Source organism: Meles meles, chromosome 10 (assembly GCF_922984935.1).
Source record: "Meles meles chromosome 10, mMelMel3.1 paternal haplotype, whole genome shotgun sequence".
Lineage (NCBI taxonomy): Eukaryota > Metazoa > Chordata > Mammalia > Carnivora > Mustelidae > Meles > Meles meles.
The window spans coordinates 86073484-86098631 of NC_060075.1; the positions used below are offsets into that span (position 1 = coordinate 86073484).

A 25148-nucleotide genomic window follows, 5' to 3' on the forward strand; every position below is an offset into this window, starting at 1 on the left:
GCAAACATTGCTGAGCCTTCGGTTCAGAAAGAGTGCAAGTTCACATCTAATGTCCCCCTGACCCCACAACCCCCATAAAAGCTCTTTGTTCCTATTATAGTGGGAAGAAAATAAAACTGAGTAGTGTGAGAGTATTGGTGTGAGAGGAGCTCCTTCCCGCTTGATAGGATGAAACCAGATATGCAAAGGATCTGGGGGGAGAGCCGTCGAGGAAGGAGCTCAGTGTTCAAGAGCTCTACAGAAGCCCAGTGTGGCGATGACAGAACAGATGTGAGAGCGACAAGAGACTAAGACTAAGAGGACTAGGCAGGAGCCAGGCTGCACAGGGCTTCACATGCCCACAGGAAGAAATCTGGACTATAGTCTAAGTCCATGGGAACCATGGAAGGAACTTGTATAGGTACATATATTTTTAAGCATTTATACTATTTATATTATTTATATTTATAAGTATTATATATACCTATGCTTTTTAAGTCCGTTCTTGTACAAAATGAAATCGGGGGAAGAGAGCAAGAGTGGAAGCCTGAGACAGCATCAGGAGGTCATGAAAACTGTCCTAGGGGTGCCAACATCCTGGAACCTTGTCCTAGGCTGGTAGTAGTGGATGGGGGGTTGTAGGTGACTTCACCAAGGGCTCCTCCAAATCTGTGAGTCTGTACAACAGGTATCATCAGAGGTTGTGTTTCTCTTGCAACTGGTCATCTTGTAGACCCTCAGTCTTCCTTGGAGGTTTTCCTTTCAGGAACAATATTCCAGAAGTTACTTGGCTGCCAGCAGGTGGTAGGACAGTAAAGGCATAGGAAAACTTGCTCGTTTGCCATGTTGAAGTGATTTAGCCCAAAATATTATGGATAGAAATACCAAAATAGAGAGCATTGAGACAAAAAAATAATTAGGTCATGTGGTAGTCCTAAAATTCTTATAACTGTGATTGTTTCCAGCATGTGGGGTAAGGGAGGGGTGTCAAACAATACTCAAGGAACCAAATCATTGAGAAGGAATAAGAACTTTTTAATGATACAGTTAATGTTCTCAAAACACCACCAGGACTGAATGGAAAGGATGACCCCGTTTCACTTTACCTTTGACAAACTGAAGAATGAAAACTATGGAAGTGTTGAACCTTAATGAGTATGTGCAGAAATGCAAGTACATGTATCCGAAAGAACAATTTCATTTCTCTTTCCCTGCATGATAAGATGAAGGAATAAATCCCATCTTAAAGCATAGGGTAAAAGCAGGATTCTGCCAGTGCGATAGAGTCACCAAGATTGAAAGGACATTAGACTAAAGATTTTCATGAATTATATGAACAGCGTTCCAATCATTTATACTTGGGGGAAATGTTCAGAGAGGTCTTGGACCTGTTCCAAGTAGACCACCACAAGGAAACCATTCAACATGTTATTTAAGGTCTCAGGTTTCTTTGAAGTGTGATGGTGTTATTGCTCAATGCATAGAGAGTGGTGTGTGTGCGTGCACGCGTGTGTGTGCACGTGTGTGCATGTGTGTGCCCACATGCACTTATCACATAGAGAAGCCACAGATGCTTTTTCGATTACAAATCAAATCCATGCATAAGTAGATCTGGAAAACAACGGGTGCAGCTACTTACAATTAATGTGAATTTTTCTTCCAACCAAGTGACATTAGAGTGACCTCAAAAGAATAATTCTAGTCATTTTCAAAATGGTATTATTTTATATCACCCTGGAGAGTGGAAATATATGCATGATGCTTCCTGCCTTCTTTTTTCACATGTTTATTTCTTTTCAATTTAAGGCGTTCGAAATGGAGGTTGCCCCCATGCTCTGTGGGAAGAGCAGTTATTATACTGATGGCCTGTAGCGTTTACAATATATAATTTGCAGCAGGCGCACCTAAAAGCTTTCTGGGCCTGACGCTGTTTCCTACTTAACTTCTGTTATAATTTTGAGCTCTAACTTTGAAGAGAAGGGCTAAGTACCTCATGAATGGGAAGGAGCCCTCCTCATGTCACATATCCGTCGTCAGAATAGCAAAAGTCCTTTATTCTGTGAGACTGGAGAGCATGATACCCTCGGGGACTCGGGAGTCACAATCATTCCCGGGGCTTGGGTCATTTTTCTCTTCATGTCTTACCTGAGCCCAAGGACCACGAACTTGATCGTGGTTCGCTACTGAGCCTCTTTGTTGGCGGACAGAGCACTGTTAACACCTTTGAGAGGTGAACCAGCTAAAATCGGACTGCCGGGCTTCTTCGTCTCCTACCTGTGTGACCTTGAGGAAGTCACATGACTTCTTTGGGCCTCAGTTTCCTTGTCTGTAAAGACAAGATAAGGTTAGGATCTATGTTGAGAGGTTGCTCTGAGGGTTAAATGAATGAGTACAGGGAAGTGCTCAGAAGAGCTCTGGTTCAGAGTAAGCACTATGTCACCGTTGGTGTCCAGACCGGCGTTATCTTTCTATTCTGCCAGCTGCCGCTTCTCGGATAGTCTCTTCCGTCAGGCATGAGTCAGAGCCCCCATTCTCCCAGAGCAGCCGATGAGGGGCCAGCTCCCCATCCACGTGCTGACCTTCTGGGAGCACAGTCTGCCCCACCGGCTGCCCCCCCTCCCCCCCCGCAGCCGAGAGCAGTGGCAAACACACCAGTGCAGCTGAGTGTGCCTTTCTTTGCTGAGGCTTCAGGCTGGAAATCTCCCCAGAATTCACTAGCCAATAAACTTGAAAAGTCACCGGAAACATCAAAATTCAGGCCCGAAGCTGTGCCTTTTAGAATCTCCTACAAATAATATGTCTCTATGGACTGTATCAGAGAAGACAGCAGAGGTGGAGAACCCATGTGTAAATTTCACCACCCCGAAGGTGACAAAAGGAGTTACTTCCCAGAGCTTCCTCGGTCCAGGAGAAAACTCTGCCCAGGATGCCAGGCGTTCGACCAGTTGAGACTTGGGACATTGAGTTCCTGGCTTATTTACTACCTGGCATTTAGTCCGGCTCATTACCAAGCCTCACATCTTTTTTTCAAAGTATTATTTCCCAAAAGATTAAGAAGAAGTTCCCTTTATATTCATTAATGTAATTAAGGAACACACTGCTTCCTTCCAAAACCAGTAACCCAGGAGGCCAAATACTGCTTGGGAGCACACGGAACTTAGAAGCCCCTGTCTGAGATGCAAGAATATTCTCCCTGACTTAAAGTGGGAATAAGCAAGTTTCCTGATCATTTGTATCCCATTGTCCAAAATATTAAGGTTTTTTTTCAGACCTTAAAATTGGTGCCAAGGTGGGGTGCCTGGGTGGCTCAATTGGTTGAGCATCCGACTCTTGATTTCAGCTCAAGTCATGATCTCAGGGTCCTGGGATCGAGCCCCACATCAGGCTTTATTCTCAGCATGACGTCTGCTCGTCCTCCTTCCTCTGTCCCTCCCTTAGTCTTTCTCTGTCTCTCTCTGTCTCTCTCTCTCTCAAATAAATAAATAATATCTTTAAAAATATTAGATCCAAGGAATAACAAAATGGCTTACAGACCAGAGCTTAGGCTAAGAGTAATCTGTAATGGGCAATTGAATTTTAAATTTTTAAGAAGATACTAACAAAGGTTTGTATGCAAACATGTCCATTGCCATATTATTGATAAACATAGAATATTGGAAACAACCTTAGAAGCTTCTCAAGACCTGGAAATTTGGTATATTTGGGAAGTTCAAGGCATTCCTGCCTTTGATGAGCTCTCTTGTCACGGAGGTCTGTGTACACAGGGAGAGAAGACTCGGTAACGTTCTGACTCTGAGCGGAGCACAAACTTGATCTATAATGATGTCCCGGTGGCGACACACAGTGGGGTTGACAGGTTGGTCTTTCGGTTGTGCCAGCTCAAGGCGGAGCCCTGACATCCAGGTTTTATCACGGAGCTATAACCTGACCTCGCAGGTGCTTGCTTGGGCCCCCACCTGCCTCAAACCCGCCCTCCCACCACAGGTTCTCAGGAAGCACTTCGGCACAAATGATGAAATAAAAGTGCCCCTCAGTCTCCTGGTTTTCTGTAATTTGTCAGGAAGGTTATGTTGGCATTTATGGGGTAGACATACATGGGCACTGAGACAGCAGTGGTAGAGGGGGGCAGCTTGTGCAGGGAGTCTGTAAACCGAAACGCAGGCCCATAGCAAGGTGCGAGGGAGGACGTGTTAGGGACAGCAGGGGCACCATCTTTCCCGCCCTTCCTGCCTTCGTTCCTGTTGTCTTAACAGCCTGGACTCTGTTTTCTGTGGGGGTGGGGCCTCTGGAGCTGCAGAATCAGGGACTGAGCCTTTCTGGAGGAGGGTGAGTGTGAGGCAGGCACCAAATATTGGGGTGCATGAGAAAGGAGGTGAGAGGAGCAGATGGAGACTGGTGATGGGGGAGGATTTGGTGATCATTCTGGAGGTGTGGGGGTGCTCTTACCTGTCCCAGAGTGCCAAGTCATAGGCAGGCACTGTTGCAGGCTAAGTGGCTAGTGAGGGCTGGGGCCCTCGGGGAACCCCCTTCAGCAGGCCAGAGTCCCCATCCTAGGAAGGAGCCCCTTCCCACACATCTCCCTGGCCATTGGCCTTACTTTGTACATCAGAAGGCTCTGCACACCCTTCAAGCTGCTCTTGGCTTACAGAGGCATCAAAAATTTAAAAAAAAAAAAAAAAGATGTGAGTGTATCTCGAGTGAGCACACTGCCTGCTCTCGAACAGTCCTTCAGCTCCGTGCTGGTGCTACAACTCTCTGTTCCCACGTGTGTGCTTCCTCTGACGTGGCTTGGAGTACAGACTTGGTCATTGTTAACTTTCCCTCAGGCCCACCACAATCCAACATTCTAGAACAAGTTAGTACCTTCAGTAAAATGCCCTGATGACTTTCCTCAAAGTCTTTGATAATGTCCGTGGGCTCTGGAGTTTAGAGGTTATTCTAGAAATTCAAAAGCTTCGCTAGCAGGTCTTCTTATGACATTTTAATGTATAGTTTCCTTAAAAGAGTGAAATAAAAGTGGGCAAGCCGTGAGGCAGTTTAGGATTTTTCCCCAAAAAATTCACCCCCTAGACCACGCAGCCACTGAATAGTCACCTGACCTTAGGGAAGATACGAATTAAAACAGAAAGCGGAGGTTTCTTTAGTGTGCCCTGACACAAGACGATTTAGTTCCATGCAAAGTGCATTGGATGAGAAGCTGGGGCTTCTCTCCAGTTTATCCATCCACCACCAGCTGTGTCCCTCGAACACATGAGGGGTCGTCCCGTGTGCTCCTTCATCTAAAGGATAAGGAAAGGTGGTCTTCGCAACCGCTTCCAGCTCTAAATCATATGATGCCATGAATCAGCATGGAAATGAGTATTAGGTTCATTTTGTCTGTGTGTGCAAAGTCTGGGGCACCTCTGAGGCCTGGATCATATTTTTCATTGGCTCAAGTCATCATTTTAAGCCTGTGTAGCGTTCATTTCCGATGTTTTGAAGGTGGCCCCGCTGTTAAGAAGCAATCTGAAGCAAGCACTTTAAGGACACAAAACCAACTCCCCTTTAAGGCAATTTACTCAGCACTCTTGTGAACTGGTAACGTTGGTGTAACACTAAGATAGAAGGAATGAGACTACTGGAGACAAAAGGAAGGCCACCCCAGGGGGTCCTGCCCCACACCCCACCAGCGTTGGCTGTCTTGGTACACCTGCGTCCTGGTGCACTCCTTTTATTGCCTGAGGGTTACAAAGTCCTTCCCTAAATGAAGTCTCTAGTATCAGTAACCAGTAAGCGCCTCATCTTACATTTTATTGGTTTAGGTTGTAACAAGGGATTTTCTTCGGACCTCCATGCTGAGGCTTGTTCATTGATCACCTGAAAAGCACAGGTACTTGGTGCCCCTGGTGCCGAAGCTGGGACCTTGATCTTCTCTAAATCATTGTAAACTTTGACCAATCAATGTTCCCAGCCCCAAAAGTCACTGCCGGAAATGTTCTTAAGTCATACCTAGACCGTTGGACATGGGAATTAGAAAATGAGTCTCATTCCTTCATCTCTCGTTGGCTTGCAAAAGCAAGTTTCCTTTCAGTTCTTAACCAGTTTTGAAACATGTAACACTGTATTCCCTTAATCCTTAAATGAACCTCTGCTTTGGAGTCCTTCGACGACAAAGTACTTTCACTTGGAGCTTTCTGCTGAGAGGAGCTCGCTCAGGAGGCATAATGGTATCTATCAGCCACGCCGTCACTGTGAGTGCTTCTGTGACAGAAGCAGTACAGGGCAGGTGCAGGACACCATATAAAATGCCAATTTTCCTTCAAGTATCTGCCTTCTAATTACAACTCACGGGCCATCAGATAAGCAAATGTCTTCATAATCTTGCAAAAAATCCACATATACAAAAAAGTTAGGATTGTGTTCATAGTCTGTACTGATATACATATTTTTTTTTAAAGAATTTATTTATTTGACAGAGAGAGAGATCACAAGTAGGCAGAGAGGCAGGCAGAGAGAGGGGGGAAAGCAGGCTCCCCGCCGAGCAGAGAGCCCGATGCGGGGCTCGATCCCAGGACCCTGAGATCATGACCTGAGCTGAAGGCAGAGGCTTAAACCACTGAGCCACCCAGGCGCCCCCCGATATACATATGTTTTAAATCAACTCAGTCTCATTACACTTACTAGTGAGATTTACTTCCCGCTGCAGGAGGTAGCCGGGGGCTAGGGTAGAAGTGGGGTGCACTTGCTAATGAGGTGAAGGCTGTCAACAAATATGCCACTTGCTATGGACAGTCCAGTCTTCTTATAACGAGTCCTTGGTCATCACACTCATGATAGGAGTATCACAGAGGAGGGGCGCCTGGGTGTTCAGTCCATTAAGCATCTGACTTCAGCTCAGGTCGTGACTGCAGGCTACCTACCCAGTGGGTAGTCTGTTTCCCCGTCCTTCTGCCCCTCCCCCCACGTGTGCACACGCTCTCACACGTACACTCTCCCTCTTTCTCTCCCCCACACTCTCAAATAAATAAATAAAATCTTTTTAAAAAGAAATATCTACAGGGCACTTGGGTGGCTCAGTGGGTTAAACCTCTGCTTTTGGCTCAGGTCATGATTTCAGGGTCCTGGGATCCAGCCCCGCATGGGGCTCTCTGCTCAGCAGGGAGCCTGCTTCCCTTCCTCTCTCTCTGCCTGCCTCTCTGCCTACTTGTGATCTCTGTCTGTCAAATAAATAAAATAAGAAATATCTACAAGGTAAAGTGTAAACACACTGACTGCTCTTATATCCAAGACCCTAGATAATGTGGAACAGCCACTTTTTACCAAAGGCTTCTTGCAATTCCAGTCCATTAAATCTGGGTTGGTTGCTTCACCCCGGAAAGACAACTTTTGCTTTCCTGTCCCAGTGCCCGTGTTTTGCCGGCTGCCACTTGGAATGGCTCCTCCTCTCCAATAATACGTTTTACCAAGCTCTCTCCCAGGCACCACACTAAGACTCTTACATCGTGTTTAATTTTCGACGCAACCCTATGAGGCAGTCTACTCCCCAGATAGTAAGCATCTCTCACAAGCAGCTCAAAAAACTCTTAATCTCTTACTAAGACTCTGCCTGAACCCTTCCCCTTCTCCCTGAAATGTTTTCTCTAATACTTAATGGAATTCTTGTCTGTAAACTCTTAAATTGTTGACTGCTTCTTGACTTCCCTTCTGTTTATGCTGTGGTTACTCTCTTTTATTGTCATTTTTACTTTGCATGTGTTCGTGGTTTGCTTCCCCTAAACAGATTATAAGCTCCTTAAGGGCAGGAAATGGTGACATTTCTTTGATTCTCTTACAGTTCCTGGTAGCATGAGGTTCACCGATTTGTCCCATAATTTATGTTGGGGGGGTTGGATTCGATCTTCTTGTAACGGTCCAGCACTGCCCTCTTGAAAGTAAAAGCATGAGTGTGCTCTGCTCTCACTTTCCCTGTGCCTAACTCTAGCTGTCCTGTCCCTCCAAGGTAGTAAGACGTATTTCTGAGAATGGGCAGAGGAGCAAAGGATCCGTTAGGGGGAGGAATTGCGTGTAAGCTGGTCCTTGCCCAGCACGAAAAATCACACTCTAAGAAAGCAGAACTGGAACAATGTCCCAGAATACAGATTTCTCCTCAATTGTTCTCAGCTGGAGTGAATGATCGAACAGCCGGCTCAGAGCCTGGTGAAGTCTTAGACGCCAGGGCCCTCTAAGAAATCAGGCTCACGGGAGCCATCTCTGTGTCTCTGGGCAGCCCCTCTAGTCTCAAGCCTCTGGGTTGCAAAGTCTCTGTCCTCTGAAGGGCCAGGCTGTGGCCTCAGCATGCTCTCTGATTTACCTCATCCTGGCCCTGGCTGTTCCTGGAATCGCCATCCATCCGTGTGAACACCACCTCGATGATAATTATATTGTCCTTAAGCAGGAGGGTTTGGATGGCATCTCAAGCTCCTTAGAAAAAAGTATTCCTTCAAATTAGTTACTCATTTCACAGTCCTCATTAACAAAGCAACCCATTCCAGTTCCAACTGAACAACTTCTCAGTCACATTGCTTCTTGAGAGGATCAGACCCGGCTCAAACCAGGAAGAATAGGACCTATTGCTTAAATTCCATTCTCTCAACCCGGAGCACGACTAGTTTTGATCCCAAGCTAAAACCTGGCTGCTGAGGTCCTATAAGGAAACCTTTGTGACGAGCAAACACAAAAAGATTTTACGTCAAATTCTGAGTACTGCTACCTGAACACCTTGCCATCTATTAACTAAAATGGAAAGATGATCATGAAGATGGCACTCTCTTAGTGCTAACAGATTTAAAGATCATTTAATTGTAAGAGGAAGTCCACAGAGAAACACCATCATTCTTATCTGTTTTCAAAGAGAAGAGCAGTGTAACTATCAAAAAATCTGTGAGTGCTCACAGAGCATTTTTTAAAATTCTTACCATTTGACTAGAGCTTATAAATCCTAAGTTTTCCCCACCAGGGAATAATTTTTGAGGAGAGATTTTGTTATTGTGTTCAGAGACTCTCTAGGCAGCAGCAGAAGGTGGATGGGTGAATGTCTTCTTACCTTCAGCTACTTGGTTATCTTAAAAGTGGGGCAAATGGGTGATCAGGAGCTGTTTCTTCGGGGCTTACATCCCGCAGCTCCTTGTTATTCACTAACTAGTACAGGGAGATGGTAACGACGAAGAGAGCCCAGACTTCAGGTACCAGATCACCCTCCACCAATGCAAAATGTCCATCACTCCCCACGGGGTTCAAATGAATTCTAAGCCCACAGGTCACTTTTGCAGAAGCACACTCTCTTGATAACCTCTTCAAGGGCCCTTTAAATTAAATTCTCTGTAATCTTATTTTTCTTCTTTTTTTCCCAACAGTCAACCCCTTAAGAAAAGCTATTTCCACATATGCAATCAATTTAAAAGCATGTTGTTAAGTGAACACAGGATTGTTATTTATCATCATTTTTCAGCTATGCAGAAAGAGTGTTATAAATGGATATTTTTCCCACTTGGAATGGGATGAACAGTATTTCTTTTTGAGCCCCAGCTTTCACCAAGGACTTAGGGAGTACCTGTCCCCAAACTACTTTCTGTCACACCAAATCCTGGTGGAAACTCTTTTTATTTATTCATTTTGACCACCCATGATTTTGCTCTGTAAGCTGGGTTTCTTCCCAAATGTTTTCTTGGAAACACTTCTAGAGCTTAGTCAGTCAGTCTCTTCTGGGTGATGATCACTAGGCATTCCTAAGATGTATAGTGCTAAAAAGAAAATTAACTAAGCAGTGGGGCCTGCTACTGGCATTTTCATTTTCCAGGGTGATCTCTCCCAGATCCTATTTCTATAGGGTTTGCTCCACAAATATGCCCAGATGTTGAGCAACCAAAGAAACCCATCTGCTTTCGAGGGTAGAACCAAAACCTTATGTTCAGAGACTGTTCATCATAAAGTGTATATGTATGGATTTGTCATGAGGTCCTTTAGGAAACAAAGAAGAGCACGTCGTTTAAAAGATGGGCCCTTATGGTTCTCTGACACAGAGCAATTGAGATAACATGAGGTAGAAGAATAGTCCAACTTAGAAATCTTCATTCGAATGTGTTACAGAATTGCTAGATGAACAGCAAGATGAAGAACAGCTCATATTTCTGTAGGTACTTGATGAAATTAAAATACAATAAAACCTGGTTGCCAAGTGTTTTATAACAGAATACCACGGTCTGGTGGCCTAGACAACAGAATAATAGAAATTTATTTCTCATACCTCTGGAGACTAGAAGTTCAATATCAAGTTGCTGCAGATCTGGTATCTGGTGAAGACCAGCTTCCTGGTTCATAATCAAGCATCTTCTCGCGGTGACCTCACATGGCGGAAGGGGGGCCAGGGAACTCTCTGGGATCCCTTTCATAAGAGCCCTGATACTGTTGAGGAGGACTCGCCCTCTACCTGATCACCTCCCAATGTCCCACCTCCAAAGAGCATCTCTTTGGGGATTAGGTTTCAACCTATAAATTTGGGGAGAACACACGTATCTAGTCTCTAGCATCTCATTAGCCACTGATACTGACCTTCCCTGGTGCTAAGGGGCCAACAGAAGACTGACAGGTGGAGCTCGCAATCAGAGTATAAGATCACAAGATTTAAAGCAGGCCTCCAGGTACCTGAGCTGATCTTAGCCAGATTTATACATGACTGCATAGCCACCGTTGTGAGACTAAGGCAAGCTCTTACCCAAAAATTCTTTCCAGATATACAACTTAGATCCATGAGGCCATCTTGGCTGCCATTACATTAGCCTTAGTAGAGGTTCTAGATTAGCACAGCGCAGTAGAACTTCCCTCGATGATGGCGGTGTTCTATGCTGCCCTACCCACTACTGCAGCCAGTAGTCACATGTGGCTCCGGGGCACTTGAAATAAGGTTACCATGGCTGAGGAAAAAAAAAAAAATTAAGATTATTTATTTATTTATTTGATAGAGATCACAAGTAGGCAGAGAGGCAGGCAGAGAGAGAGGAGGAAGAAGGCTCCCTGCTGAGCAGAGAGCCTAATGCGGGGCTCGATCCCAGGACCCTGAGATCATGACCTGAGCTGAAGGCAGAAGCTTAACTTTCTGAGCCACCCAGGTGCCCCGAGGAATAAAATTTTTAATTGCCTTTCATTTCCATTAATTTAAATAATGGCCACACGTCGGACAGCAAATCAAACATTGCAACCCTGCGCTGGAGCACAGTAGTGGCCTCTAGGTGCCCTCCCTGCCTCCAGCCTTCTAGCCACCCTTCACATGTTACCATGGTGCTCTGTCTAAAAAGCTAGTCTTATAATATCACTTACCTTTCCTGATCCATTAGTGGCTTCTCATGTGGCTGTGAAAATCAATTCCCAGCCCCCTGGCACAACCAATAAGCCTTCCATTGTCTGTCTCCTCCTACCTTGATCCGGTCTCCCTGTGTGTGCTCGTTGAACTCTCACACCCACAGTACAGAGTCTGCTAATGCACACGTTAGTGCCTTTGCCAAGTCACATGGCCTGTGACTTCGGTGCCCTCTCCATCCTCACCCCCTAGAGAAGTCCAATTCATCATTAAAACACAGACGAGGCTGGATTTCCCCTCTGAAGGCTTCCTAGACACCCCACTCTCCCCTCCCTACCTCCTGCCTCCTCCTTACTTGACACACTTCTTCTTTACTTCCTTCTATTCAATTCCATTCCAAACCTTCTCTTGATCTCTCCCTGCTTTTTCACTCTTTCTCCCACTTTTAAGGTTTAATCATATATCATAAGCTGCATCCCTTTTAGGCTATAAGCTGTAAGTCTTGACAAATACATTTAGTTCTCTAACTACTGCCACAGTAAAGTCCGCGCCTCCATCCACTCCTGACCCCCAACCACCACAGATTTGTTTTCCGTTCTAGTTTTGTCTATTCCCATAAAAATGGAATTACGTAGTACCTGGTCTTTGCAGTCTGGCTTCTTCCGCTTTATATTCGCCCATTTTGCTTCATGGGTCCGCACTGGTGAGAGTCCTCCGCTCTGCGGATGCTCCATGGTCTCACCTTCCATTCCCTCGTTGAAGCCATTCACACTGTTTACTGTTTGGGTGATTGTGAATAAAACAGCTATGAAACTTTTCATTTAGGTTTTAGCATGAAAAGAGTTTTCAGTTGAGTGAGTATGTCAGAGCAGGGTTGCTGGTTCGGTTGGTTTCCAAACTGGGGTACCGTTTTGTATTCCCCCGTATGAGGTTTCCAGATGGTCTGCATCCCATGTGAGGACTTCTTTCCAGGCTTTCTGTCATCATTGTGGTTTGAATTTTAGCCATTCCAGTAGGTGTGTAGTGATGCCTCATTTTGGTTTGCATTTGCATTTCTTCCGTAAGGACTAATGATGTTGCAGGGCTTTCCACATGTATTTTGGGCCTTCCTTCCATCCTCAGTGATGTGCTTTGTCACTCCCGGTCTCTTCCCTCTAGCGTGCAATTGGTATTTCGCTGTGGACAACAAAATACATTTTCAGGCTCTTTCGCCTTCCGTTTTTCATTTCTCATGTTAGGGTAATAAAACTCATTTTATGATGATGATCTCAGGTGAAATTAATTATGGAGACATATGTCTGCTTAGTAAAACTGAAAACACATCGAGTCGCTAAGCTTTAAATGCAAGGGGTGAGAGAAAGGCACATAAGCAGAAATCTAAATGAAGTTAAAATATGCAGTGTTGGGAGAAGAAAGAGAAGGCTACAAAAGAAAAATTGTGAAAGATAGCCTCCTTTTCACATAAGGAAAGTCTGGCATGATTTACTTGGCCACTCACAGGTCACACAGTTGTTTTCGAAATTTATATGTGATCAAGATCTCCTCATTCCTGACCACAAGGCTTAAGGGCTCTTTCATATTTAGTTTTACCCAGTCCTGCAAAATTGCATTATTTCAAGTTAAAACACGATATACCCCATTCGTGGAACTTTGGCTTCTGTGGGAAACTGAAGACCCCATAAATATTCATGTAATCTTCTGGATAACATATTGAAAAGGACAGCTGGCTCAGGAGGGATCATTTGCCTGGGTTAGTATCTGTTTCCGTTTACATTAAGAAAATATTGCGAGAAGTTATTATCTACCGGAGGGCTTAGGGGAATACAATGAAAAGCTGATACTGTACCTGATTGCTTTTGACATTTACCTATTGTAACAGGGAAACTGTGTGAAGATAGCCAAGTGACTTTTTACAAAACACAATTTCAGAAGCTATAAAAGGAAAAAAGAGATGACAGAGATAGAATACACTGCATCTGTAAAAATGAGAAACATGACTTGTCAGCAACACCTGCTTGTAACTATCAACCATTTCTACTGGGCCTGCTGAGAAATCACTGAAAACCAAGTACATTGATGGGTGTGAAGTCTCAAAAGGCAGTCAAAAGATACAGAGGGGGAAAAAAGTGTGGTTTTATTGAACATTTTTAACCCAGTACCTGGAATTGATGAAATGTAATTTTATGACATTTTCTCAACTCTTAAAAAGAAACAGTTGTTGTTGTTGTTGTTTTAATATTTTTATGTCGGGGCTACTGAAGGCAATAGGACTTTTAAAGTTTGGGTACATAAATTATTGATATTTTTTATTTTCCAAATAGATTCCAAATCTCTAACTGATACATAAATTATTGATATTTTTTATTTTCCAGATAGATTCCACATCTCTAACTGGTATACTAAAATTCTGATTGCAACCACTGATTTAAACTTACAAAAGATATTTCCAGTTTCTAATTAGTGGTGGTAAAATGAGAACATGCTTATCCCCTCCTGTTGCTCAAACACCAAATAAATGGGAGTAAATGAAGAATAAAGCAATGAGCATGAGTGAGGAAGATATTTTAAAGACAAAAATATGGGGGCGCCTGGGTGGCTCAGTGGTTTAAGCCTCTGCCTCCAGCTCAGGTCATGATCTCAGGGTCCTGGGATCGAGTCCCACATCAGGCTCTCTGCTCAGCAGGGAGCCTGCTTACCGCCCCCCTCTGCCTGCCTCTCTGCCTACTTGTGATCTCTTTCTGTCAAATAAATAAATAAAATCTTAAAAAAAATAAAGACAAAAATGTGGCAACTCATTTTGCAGGATAGAGAAAACCAAAAAGAGAAATGGATCACAAGATCTTCTCATTTTTTTAGAAATGCAGCAGTTCAGAACTTAAAAAGCTCAGGACAGAATGGAGCACAACAACCATGACCACCAAATGTGAAATGCTCATTTTTAAAGTAGAAAACAACCAAGCGAAGAAACAATGATGAAAGAATACTAGAAGAAATGGAGATAATCGAGGGCACAAAAGAAAGCTTCAAAACCATCTCACTCATATACATAGATATGAGAAGATATTACAACCTTATGATTTTTTATTTTGTAATAAAATTGAATACTATAAAATGAATACTATGATTCAAGAAAGAATTCTTAGAAATTGAAAATATCATAGCTAAAATGAAAAATTCAGTAGAAGGATTGATAGGAAGAGTAAAGGAAGTCACACAGGAGTAGGACAAAAAGAAAGATAAAGTATGAGAGAAGTGATAATTGACAGATCAATCCAGGAAACCAATATCTAGCCAATAAGAGTTCCAGAAAGAGCAGAGAAACAGAATGAAAGTTATCAAAGAAACACTATAATGAGGGCTGCCTGGGTGGCTCAGTGGTTAAGTATCTGCCTTTAGCTCAGGTCATGATCCCAGGGTCCGGGGATTGAGCCCCACATCAGGCTCCTTTGCTTAATCAGGAGACTGATTCTCCCTCTGCCTGCCACTCTCATTGCTTGTGCGTGCTCGCTCATTCTCTATGATAGATAGATAGACAGACAGACAAACAAATAAAATCTTTTTAAAAAAATACTATAATGAAAGTTCCCAAAACCAAAACTAAAAGAAACAAGTCTCCGGACTGGAAAGAACCACAGCACGAAGCATCATTGTGAAACTTTAGAACCCAAAAAATACAGGGACAATCTTCAACATTTCCAAAAGGAAAAGGAGAAATAAATAGATTGCATACAGGAAACAAAAATTATAATGGATTCAGACTACTTAGTAGCAATGCTGGATACCAGAGAACAGTGGAGTAATACCTGTAATTCTGAGGAAAAATTATTTTTTCAAATCTTTAATTTCATATAATCTAGAATTTTAGTTAGAATTCAGTCAAAAGAGAAGGTAAAAGCGAAGACATTTTCAAACATTAAATACTGACAAATTATTTTCTCCCCTGCACGTTTTCTCATTTTCTTAGGAAGATACTGTAGGATTTCTCAAGCAAAATGAGAGAGTGAATCCAAAAAGGGTTCCCAGGGGTTACAGAAGCATACATCCTACATTAGAGGGCAACAGGAATCCCCTGAATATCACTGAGCAGCAGAACTTGAGAGAAACCAACCTACCCAAGGGAGGAAGGTCGCTCCCCCACCCGGTCCTCAACCCATCATGACTTGAGCAGCTTTGGGGGAAACAGGAAACAGACAGCATATTGTAGACATGGGGGGAGCAAGGACACAATCAGAAACATGATTCAGGGTGGGAGGGGGAAAATTGTGTAAGAAAAGAAATGGAATCACAAACAAAACACTACAGTGAGCAATAGTTACATGGTAAGATTACGAACAGTGAGAACTGGTTTAACTACAACTAGTGATAAAACTATAATGGGGGGCACCTGGGTGGCTCAGTGGGTTAAGCCACTGCCTTCATCTCAGGTCATGATCTCAGGGTCCTGGGATCGAGCCCCCCGAATTGGGCTCTCTGCTCAGCAGGGAGCCTGCTTCCCCCCCTGCCTCTCTGCCTACTTGCGATCTCTCTCTCTTTGTCAAATAAGTAAAAACAATAATAATAAAATCTTAAAAAAAAGAAAAAACACTATATTGGGATGAGGAGAGGAGGTAGGTTGCAGGGTGAGAGTGCCAAAGCCTCTATCACAATAGGAAGTCAATAGATTTGGCTCTCGTTGACAAATTAACAAGTAGCCTACAGTATGAGACTATATTTCACTAAGCATGATACACTCTAGTTCCATCCACATCGTCGCAAATGGCAAGATTTCGTTTCTTTTGATGGCTGCATAGTATTCCATTGTGTATATATACCACTTCTTCTTTATCCATTCATCTGTTGATGGACATCTAGGTTCTTTCCATAGCTTGGCTATTGTAGACATTGCTGCTATAAACATTCGGGTACACGTGCCCCTTTGGATCACTATGTTTGTATCTTTAGGGTAAATACCCAGTAGTGCAATTGCTGGGTCATAGGGTAGTTCTATTTTCAACATTTTGAGGAACCTCCATGCTGTTTTCCAGAGTGGTTGCACCAGCTTGCATTCCCACCAACAGTGGAGGAGGGTTCCCCTTTCTCCGCATCCTCGCCAGCATCTGTCATTTCCTGACTTGTTAATTTTAGCCATTCTGACTGGTGTGAGGTGATATCTCATTGTGGTTTTGATTTGTATTTCCCTGATGCCGAGTGACGTGGAGCACTTTTTCATGTGTCTGTTGGCCATCTGGATGTCTTCTTTGCAGAAATGTCTGTTCATGTCCTCTGCCCATTTCTTGATTGGATTGTTGGTTCTTTGGGTGTTGAGTTTGCTAAGTTCCTTATAGATTTTGGACACTAGCCCTTTATCTGATATGTCGTTTGCAAATATCTTCTCCCATTCTGTCAGTTGTCTTTTGGTTTTGTTAACTGTTTCCTTTGCTGTGCAAAAGCTTTTGATCTTGATGAAATCCCAAGAGTTCATTTTTGCCCTTGCTTCCCTTGCCTTTGCCGTTGTTCCTAGGAAGATGTTGCTACGGCTGAGGTCGAAGAGGTTGCTGCCTGCATTCTCCTCAAGGATTTTGATGGATTCCTTTCTCACATTGAGGTCCTTCATCCATTTGGAGTCTATTTTCGTGTGTGGTGTAAGGAAGTGGTCCAATTTCATTTTTCTGCATGTGGCTGTCCAATTTTCCCAGCACCATTTATTGAAGAGGCTGTCTTTTTTCCATTGGACATTCTTTCCTGCTTTGTCGAAGATTAGTTGACCATAGAGTTGAGGGTCTATTTCTGGGCTCTCTATTCTGTTCCACTGATCTATGTGTCTGTTTTTGTGCCAGTACCATGCTGTCTTGATGATGACAGCTTTGTAATAGAGCTTGAGTATGAGACTATAATTTAGAAATGTGAAGAGGAAACAGCTGACAGACTTTAAATGTTTGCCTTTGGGTCACTAGAACTGACGTTAGAGGATTGGGGCAGGAGACTAAGGTTTTTGCTTACAAACGTTTTATTTTGGTTGTCTTTTAATTTGTGCATGAATTACTTGAATTAAATTGTTTTAATTAGAAGAGGTTTCCAACCACTAGGAAATAGTTATTTACTGTTTACTTTGTCCCTTTTACATCATGATGTGAGTTTTGAAATTTTTATATGATTTTCTCATTTTATAGACCAATCCAGTATTTTCTAGTAATGATTGGATAAAGCTCCTGCAATTAAATTGTAAATAAAAAGGAACCTCCTTATTCCGGAACTCAGTTTGTCATAAAGTTAGCACCTAACCTTTTGAAAGGTAGATTTCCTTATTTGGGATGGGCATGTATTACCACCATGTGGTAGTTCTGAGAAAACAGCCAATATGTGACTGTTTTCATAAAGGAGTAAAACAACTTGTTTTTTTCTGCTTGGCAGGGAGGAGACCTTTTATCATATTTTAATATTAGTAACTCTCTCAACTTTTTTCTATTATTACTGAATCAGGCTGCTGTTTGGTTATTTGTAAGCAAACCTTGCTAAAAGCTATACAATTTTACTCTTGAAAATCACTCAAGGTGAACGATATAGAACTTTCTCCATCCACTCCTTGACTAGAGAATCCTGGGTTCCTGATGTTTACTAAGTAATGGAAATGTATTTCTTTATCAGGTTTTTTTTGGGGGGGTTGCAAAAAAATGCTGATAGGGTTGATATTTGACTTAGGGGATCAAATTTTCAACAGTAACTCTCAGATCAAAACAGGTCAAAAACAATGTCCCAGCTACCTAGAAATTAACAAGGTAAAAATTGAGTCTGTAGGATATACCATGAAATGAGAAGACCTCCACAGAAGATAAAGGCTGAAGTATCTAGGAGTGGAACTGTTTTTCTATTTCTTTGTTCAGCTCCTCATTCTCTCACACTCTTACCCTCCTGGCCAGTGACAGACTTAAGAATCACGACTATTCTGAAGTTTCTTTGGTTCCTGCCATTCTAATGTCTAGACACTGTCAGGTTATGAAGGACATTTATCAAAAGCACATAAATTCCTTGAAATGGGGTGGTATATATTAAAGTCTGTTTAAAGACTGATAAAGAAGAACACTCGCTTTGTAGATGACTCAATAATAAGTGATTAATTACATAATGTCCACACAGAATTAAGGTCATATTTAGCATTCTTGAGTCAATATATGCAAAATTAAGGATCTTCAATATACTTAAAAATGATCTAGACTACCTCTACTACTGATGTGCATGGGGATAAAAAATGAGGCCACAAGAAAAGCAGATTATTTTTCTCCTTCCCTATCACCCATCTTTGTGATAATTTTCCTTGGTAACTATAACGTGTTTTCATTTACATCGTCCACCGAAGACACAAAAACAGCAGAGTGATATAAGGAGGGAATAAATTATGGTTGTATCTATATAAGATCAACCACATAATTTTCAGGGCCCAGTGCAATATGAACCATCAGGTTACAGCTAATTACAATTCCTAAAGCAATGCAATTTTCTTTAGATTACCAGTCCACTCTCAGTACTTAACTAAGGGATTTTTTTTTAATTGGTGCAAAATAAAAACATAGAGGGGTAAGATAACAGCCGACAAGTGTTTCTTGCTTTCCAGCCATGTAGTTAATACTTTCTACATGGTGCTTTCTGCCCTCAGAAACCCGAGTTTGGCTGGGCTTCCAAATTGCCAGCGATGGGCTTCCCTTCCCACTCTCCCATCTGATGATCTGCTTATTACCAACTATAGGGTAACTAAACTGTTCAACCACAAGAGAATGAGTAATAGTTCTTGGGGGGGGGGGGAGTGCAGTTTTGGAATATGCAGTACTTAAAACACCAGCTGCTCGATTTTTGGGTCTTGGAACTCAGTTGGCTATGAATGTCAGGGAAGACGTTTTCATTTTTGGAAATCAAATTTCACAGACTTTTAGGGGTGGAACAAGTCAGCTTTTTCTTAATTCTTCTGCCAGTTTTTTAAAAATATCAAACACATGTTTTTTTGCCACATCTTCACCCCTTGATGACCAAGAAACACTCTTTCGAAGGACATTCTGTCACATTCCAGGAAGGGACAACATCTAACTGAATGGATGTGTCACAAGAGAACATACTTATCCAAGATTTCTAAGCAGGAGACGTGGAAACTAAGGAATTAATACTCAGCTCAGGTTTCTGAAAGCAGGAGAAGAGGATTCTGCACTGCGGGTTAGAGTGACGGGAACGCCTGCTCTGTGGGGATTACTCTTCTGTTCCTGAGTGTTCAGGTCCATCTAGAGGAGCTGCCTAAAGCCGTCATATCAGGGATCGCAGGGAGGGAAACGAGAATTATGAAGGCAAGAGGGACCCCACGTTCAAAGCATCTTTCCTCTCCTCCTCCTCCATGAATATGATAGGTCCCTGTGTGCCACCATGAGTTTTTCACTAAGGCAGCTGCCATTTAGTCTTAGATACTATGCGTCCTCTTCCCTAGAATGACCCTCCTTGTTCCTTACCGCTCTGAGTCCGCACGAGGACTCAGTAATTCACACCTCTTCTCTACTCTTATCGCCTGTTACCTTTACCATGGAATTGCTACTTCTGTTGTATTTTTATATGAATCTCCCTAGCTAGGTTGTGAGCTTTTGAGACCAGATGCCGTGTGTTGTTTTGTTTCTCTCTTCCACACTGCACCAAGGCCTGGGCCTGTTAATAAGATGGTGCCCTACAGAAATGTGTAGTCAATGGAGTAACTGCTCCTCCTGTCCCAACCCACAGCTCTGAAACTAGACAGTAAGTCATCGTCACAGATTATTTTAAGAAAAGCAACTGGAATCTTCCAATTGAACACACATACACACACACACACACACACACACACACACACACACACACACACTTCTTTTCCTATCAGGTCACAGATTTTTAAGCCCAGACTAACCTTCCCTGCCTCTTTAAGCTAATGGCATCTTATATAACCTTCACAAATTAATGGAATTGTGAGCCAATAAGAGTGTATGCTATTGATTGCCTTTGAAGTATTTACTTTCGTCACACTCATTTCAGAAACTTCTTGCTTGTACGTTTGACATGATTCATGCAGAATCCACTTTCCGTATCTAGTGCTTTCTTCCACCTCCATCTACAATTCCACTTTGTGGATTGATGAACAAGGAGGTAATTAAATATAAACATAAGTCACAGGTTTTCCTTCTCTGAAATATAATACCTAAAAAACAACAAAGAAACATGGAGAGGGGGAGGGTGGGGAGGCCCTTCCCTCAGATGCAGCTGAGAATTTCAAGAGAAACCATCACCAAAAATTTCAGGAAAAATCTAAAAACAAGAAAAGTCATCCAGGCAACAGTCTCATCTTCTTTATGGCAATGAACCCAAGGTAAAACTCAAGAATTCATTGGTTAGCCAGTGGTTGAAGGAGCCTGGATAAACCATACAAAAGTCCCAGAAGAGAAGCCAGCTGCAAAAAGGGAGGACCACGGTATCCTCTAGTACTGTGACCAAAGACCCAGAGACTCCAGACCTTTTGAACAAACTTAGCATCCAATCCAGTGACTGTCTCTAAGCAGCCCCCCTAAAACAACAGTGCTGTGGTTGAGTAGGGCCAAACAGTTCATCTACAGGAAAATATAAAATCAAAAATATAAAATTTTATAATATAAAATATACATCTACCATAGTGTTTTACCCACAAAGAAATAAAGAAAAAAAAAAGATGAGTTTCTTTTTCCATACTTTATGTGATTTGCAGTTTTAGGGGAAATTTCTAAGTCATGGTACATTGTCTCCTTCCCAATGTCAGTATGTTCAAAGCCACATGACATATTGCAACTTCTCCCAAATATCTGTGTATCCTTAGCACACTGTCAAGAAGACTGGTCCAAAGACTTGATTTATGTTGCCGCCTGACAGATGATGTCTGGAAGGCATGCTGTCTAAGTGGACTGTGCTCCGACAGTTACCTTAGTCATCAATTCCCAGAGAATTAATGAGTACCATTCATCCCAATAATAGAAACCAAGGTCAGGGCCTCTTCCATGCTCTGTAATTCCATTAGCAATGCACAGAAAGCACTTGGGTCATAAGTTCTGTAGACCTTATAACTGAGCAAATGGAACTGCCTCTTGTTTTCAGAGAGAGTCCTCTGCGAGCACACCCTTTGTCAATGATTTGTTGTACATCAACGTGCAGTGTACTTACACATGTAGGGAAAATGCTAGTAAGGGAAAAGTGAAGCTGTCTTCAGCTGCCAAGAGTTTCAAGCACTATTTTTATTAAAGTAAATGCCAATAGAAAACAATTTTAACAAAACTATGTCAGATACTTGCAATTATGGGAAGACCTTTTTAAATTGTGTACTCAGTCAGATTTTATGTAAGCCACTCAGTCATTCTAAGTGGCTCCCGTAGGACTGATTTCAGTTTTCATTATTGCATTTTAGTTTTCATTATTTTAGTTTAGTTTTTATTCTACCTGCCATGGTAACGTGAAAATGGCCTTGAAACTAGGCGTTATCATTGTAAGCAAATAAATCTGGTTACAATGAAACTTTCATCTCAAAATCTCAAGCAGATGCTTTCCTAAGCTAAATCTTACCAGCCATTCCCTCAGTCCTCATAATTCAAATTGCTTCTAACCTGGCATAGATCCAAAAAAGGAGGGAGTAACCTGTAAGTTTGAAGCCACAGGCATAGATTTGAAATCTGGCTTTGACACTTGTTTTCTTGACCAAAAAATAAGCATGATTATTTTACTTTATAGCTACTTCATACTGTTGCTGTAAGATTTAAAATAAGTGCTTAGCACAGTGCCCAGAAATTAACAAATGATAACTTATTGTTTTTGTTTTTATTGCTATTGCGCTCATAAAATGTGTGTGTGCATGCGTGCCTCTGTGTGTGTGTGTGTGTGTGTGTGTGTGTGTGTGTGTGTGAAATCTATGTTTTGAAACATTTGGGGTTTTATGCCCAGTAGATTCTAAATGATCCACAGTAATGGAGGGAAGTTAGAGGCATGAATAATTCAAAATAGCAAATCATCCAAATACCAGCTGTATGTGTTTTAAAGTGTATTTTTAAATTTCATTTCAAATGTATTTCTAATGCCCAAAGAAATGACTTCAAATCAAGGAATGACACCATGATGTGAAGTCCCAAGTGAAAGGGATCTGAGGAGCTGTCTAGTTTCCCTGCCCTTCCTCTCCTCTCTCTTACTTCCTTCCTCTCCCCTCCTCTCCCTTTCTCCTCATGCCCTGCCAGTCAAAAGACAACAGCCACAAAGAACCAGCTTCAGGCAAAATTTCCACCTCCCACTCTCCCCCGAATGAGGACCACTGGTGAAGTGTTGGTGATTCCCTGCTTTGAGGCAGGCTTCACTTCCCAAACACAAGTACGGGGGGCTCATGCAACAAGTGCTTGCATGGAGAGAAGAGACCACACGACGTCAAGAGACACGGTGTGGAGAGCAAAGCCTATGGAATCTGACAGACTGGGATTCTAAATTGTGGTTGGGCTCTGTGACCTTGGGCCAATTGCTGATGACTGTACCTCAGTTTCTTCCACTCTAAACATGTGGGAGTCATGCCATCGGCTATCTCACATGATTTGTAAGGATAAAATGATACATATTTTAATGTAGTCATAAGTGTGTGTGTGTGTGTGTGTGTGTGTATGGCTCAAAGCAGATAATGAGGACGTCTGTATTACACTGATTTCCCTTTGAGTAATAAACTCTTACTTATAAGCTGGTGTTTTCCTATAGAGATCCGCAACATCTTTTTCTGGAAAACCAGAGAAAAGCAAACAAGACGCTTGCCGTTATCTAGCATCTGTAGTTAATGCCCCAAACACACCTCTCCTTCCCAGATGAAGCTGTTCTCCTGTGGTGATCCTTAGGAGATACTGTCGTGTCATAAGTGAAGCATTTCTTCAGTTTTAGTGATAGGATGGGTTTACCCCACATGGAAGAATTCAAGCTGCTACCTACACACAAGCACATGTACATATCAATAGTGATATCAAAACCATTAAAATATAATAAATAATAATTAATAAATAATAAGTAATAAAAAGAATGAAGAAAAGTGAAAAGTTGCAGATCAATACTTACACCAGGCACTGTCCTAGTCACTTTACATGGGACAACTCATTTGAGTCGCAGAACCATCCTGTGAAGTCAGTGGTATCATTATCTCAATTTTCCCTTGAAAAACAAATCAGGGAGGTCCGGTAACTTTCCAAGGATCACATGAGAGATAGCAATAGATAACGTTGGAAACCAGAGAGACATGTATTCATGGTTCAGGGGAGTACTGAACTGGAAGGGACAAAAACGGGAACGAATCATTCACTCGTTATGGCAGAAGACCAAGCAGTTTGCAATAACTTATTTTTTTTAAGATTCTATTTCTTCATTTGACAGAGAGAGGGGCAGCGAGAGAGAGAACACAAGTTGGGGGAGGGGAGTGGGAGAGGGAGAGGCAGACCTCCCATTGAGCAGGAAGCCTGCTGCGGGGCTCGAACCAAGGACCCTCGATCATGACCTGAGCCAAAGGCAAACGCTTAGTGACTGAGCCACCCAGACACCCCGCAATACCTTATTTTTTTAAATAAGTAAATGAATGTGTTCTTATTACATTTCTGCTTGAGAAGTACCTTGTCCCTAGAGCCTAAGATGATCTTTAGTATGCTTTAAGTAAGATGTTCTTAATTAGAGCCATCAGTGTCTGTGGCAAATAAAAAGGTGTTTGAGCTTCCAGCATGATGCATTGACTTCAGGAACATGGACTCAGCCAGTGTTTTCTTATGCGGTCTATAACCTTTCACAGTGGAGATATGATCAAGGTCCTGGGTCATTAACTCACTGATTGTCCTTCCTTGCCGTGGTTATTAGCGGATGTTCTGCCTTTTTGCTGTACCATGTACGTAAGATTGAGAGTTCAGGAAACAGACATTCCTGGAGCATAACAAATCGTGTCTGTGCCGCTTTCCGCAGATAGATGGGTACCTGATGTCCATGGGGAGAGCAACAACACAGAGTTACACTGACAGGTGATTTCCTGGCTTGGGATCCCTGTCTAGAAGGGAGAAAGGAAAAGGAATGGGATTCTAGATTGTAACCTCCTTGGGGCAGGGGGGGCAGTTAAAGGGACTTTGTGTGCCATTGATATCTGACTCCAGAAATAATTATCCTCATAGGCGCTCACACATTTACAGCAGCTAGAAGTCAGCCTGCTAAAGAATCTTTATCCTCATGTACCTGGCTGTCCCTATATAAATAAATAAATAAATAAATAAATAAATAAATAAATAAAATAAGTTTTCATTGTAAATGTAAACTTACATTGTAAATTTCATTTCATTTTTATTTTAAAGAGACATATGCCCTCTTTGATCAATACAGTGCACATTTCCTTATTTTAATATCTAAAAAATTATATAGCATCTTACAGTCCACGGGGTGTCCTTGTTTAATCAGAAGAGTTAAGTCCTTCTTCTCTCTTTCCCTTCTGCCCTCCCTTCTTTCTTTTCCTTCCTCCCTCCCTTCTTTCTTTCCTTCTTTTTTCTTTCTTTCTTTCTTTCTCCCTCTCTCTTTCTCTCCCTCTCTCATTCTTTCTCTCTTTCCCTAAAACAAAAGTATGTCATAATGGCAATTTTCTTTCTTCCTTCCCTCCTGCCTTCCTCCCTCCCTCCCTCCCTCTCCCTAAAACTGAAGTATGTTGCAATGACATCTTAGATTTGATGAAATATATTACACATCAAATATTAGCAAGATCTCAACACTACGTAATCGATTAAATCAGAAAGAAGAGGTAAGACTTGAAAATTGCATCAACCTTGAAACTGAAACTTAGTAACGATTGGAGACTGAGCATAGCGTTTCACCATCCACG

The 25148-nt window shown here is 42.3% G+C and overlaps 1 protein-coding gene across 4 annotated transcripts in view; it reads left to right on the top strand.

Moving 5' to 3' along the window:
- Nucleotides 1-25148, top strand: part of MAGI2 (membrane associated guanylate kinase, WW and PDZ domain containing 2) — a 1383262-nt gene that overhangs the window by 1226506 nt on the left and 131608 nt on the right. The window lies entirely within an intron of this gene.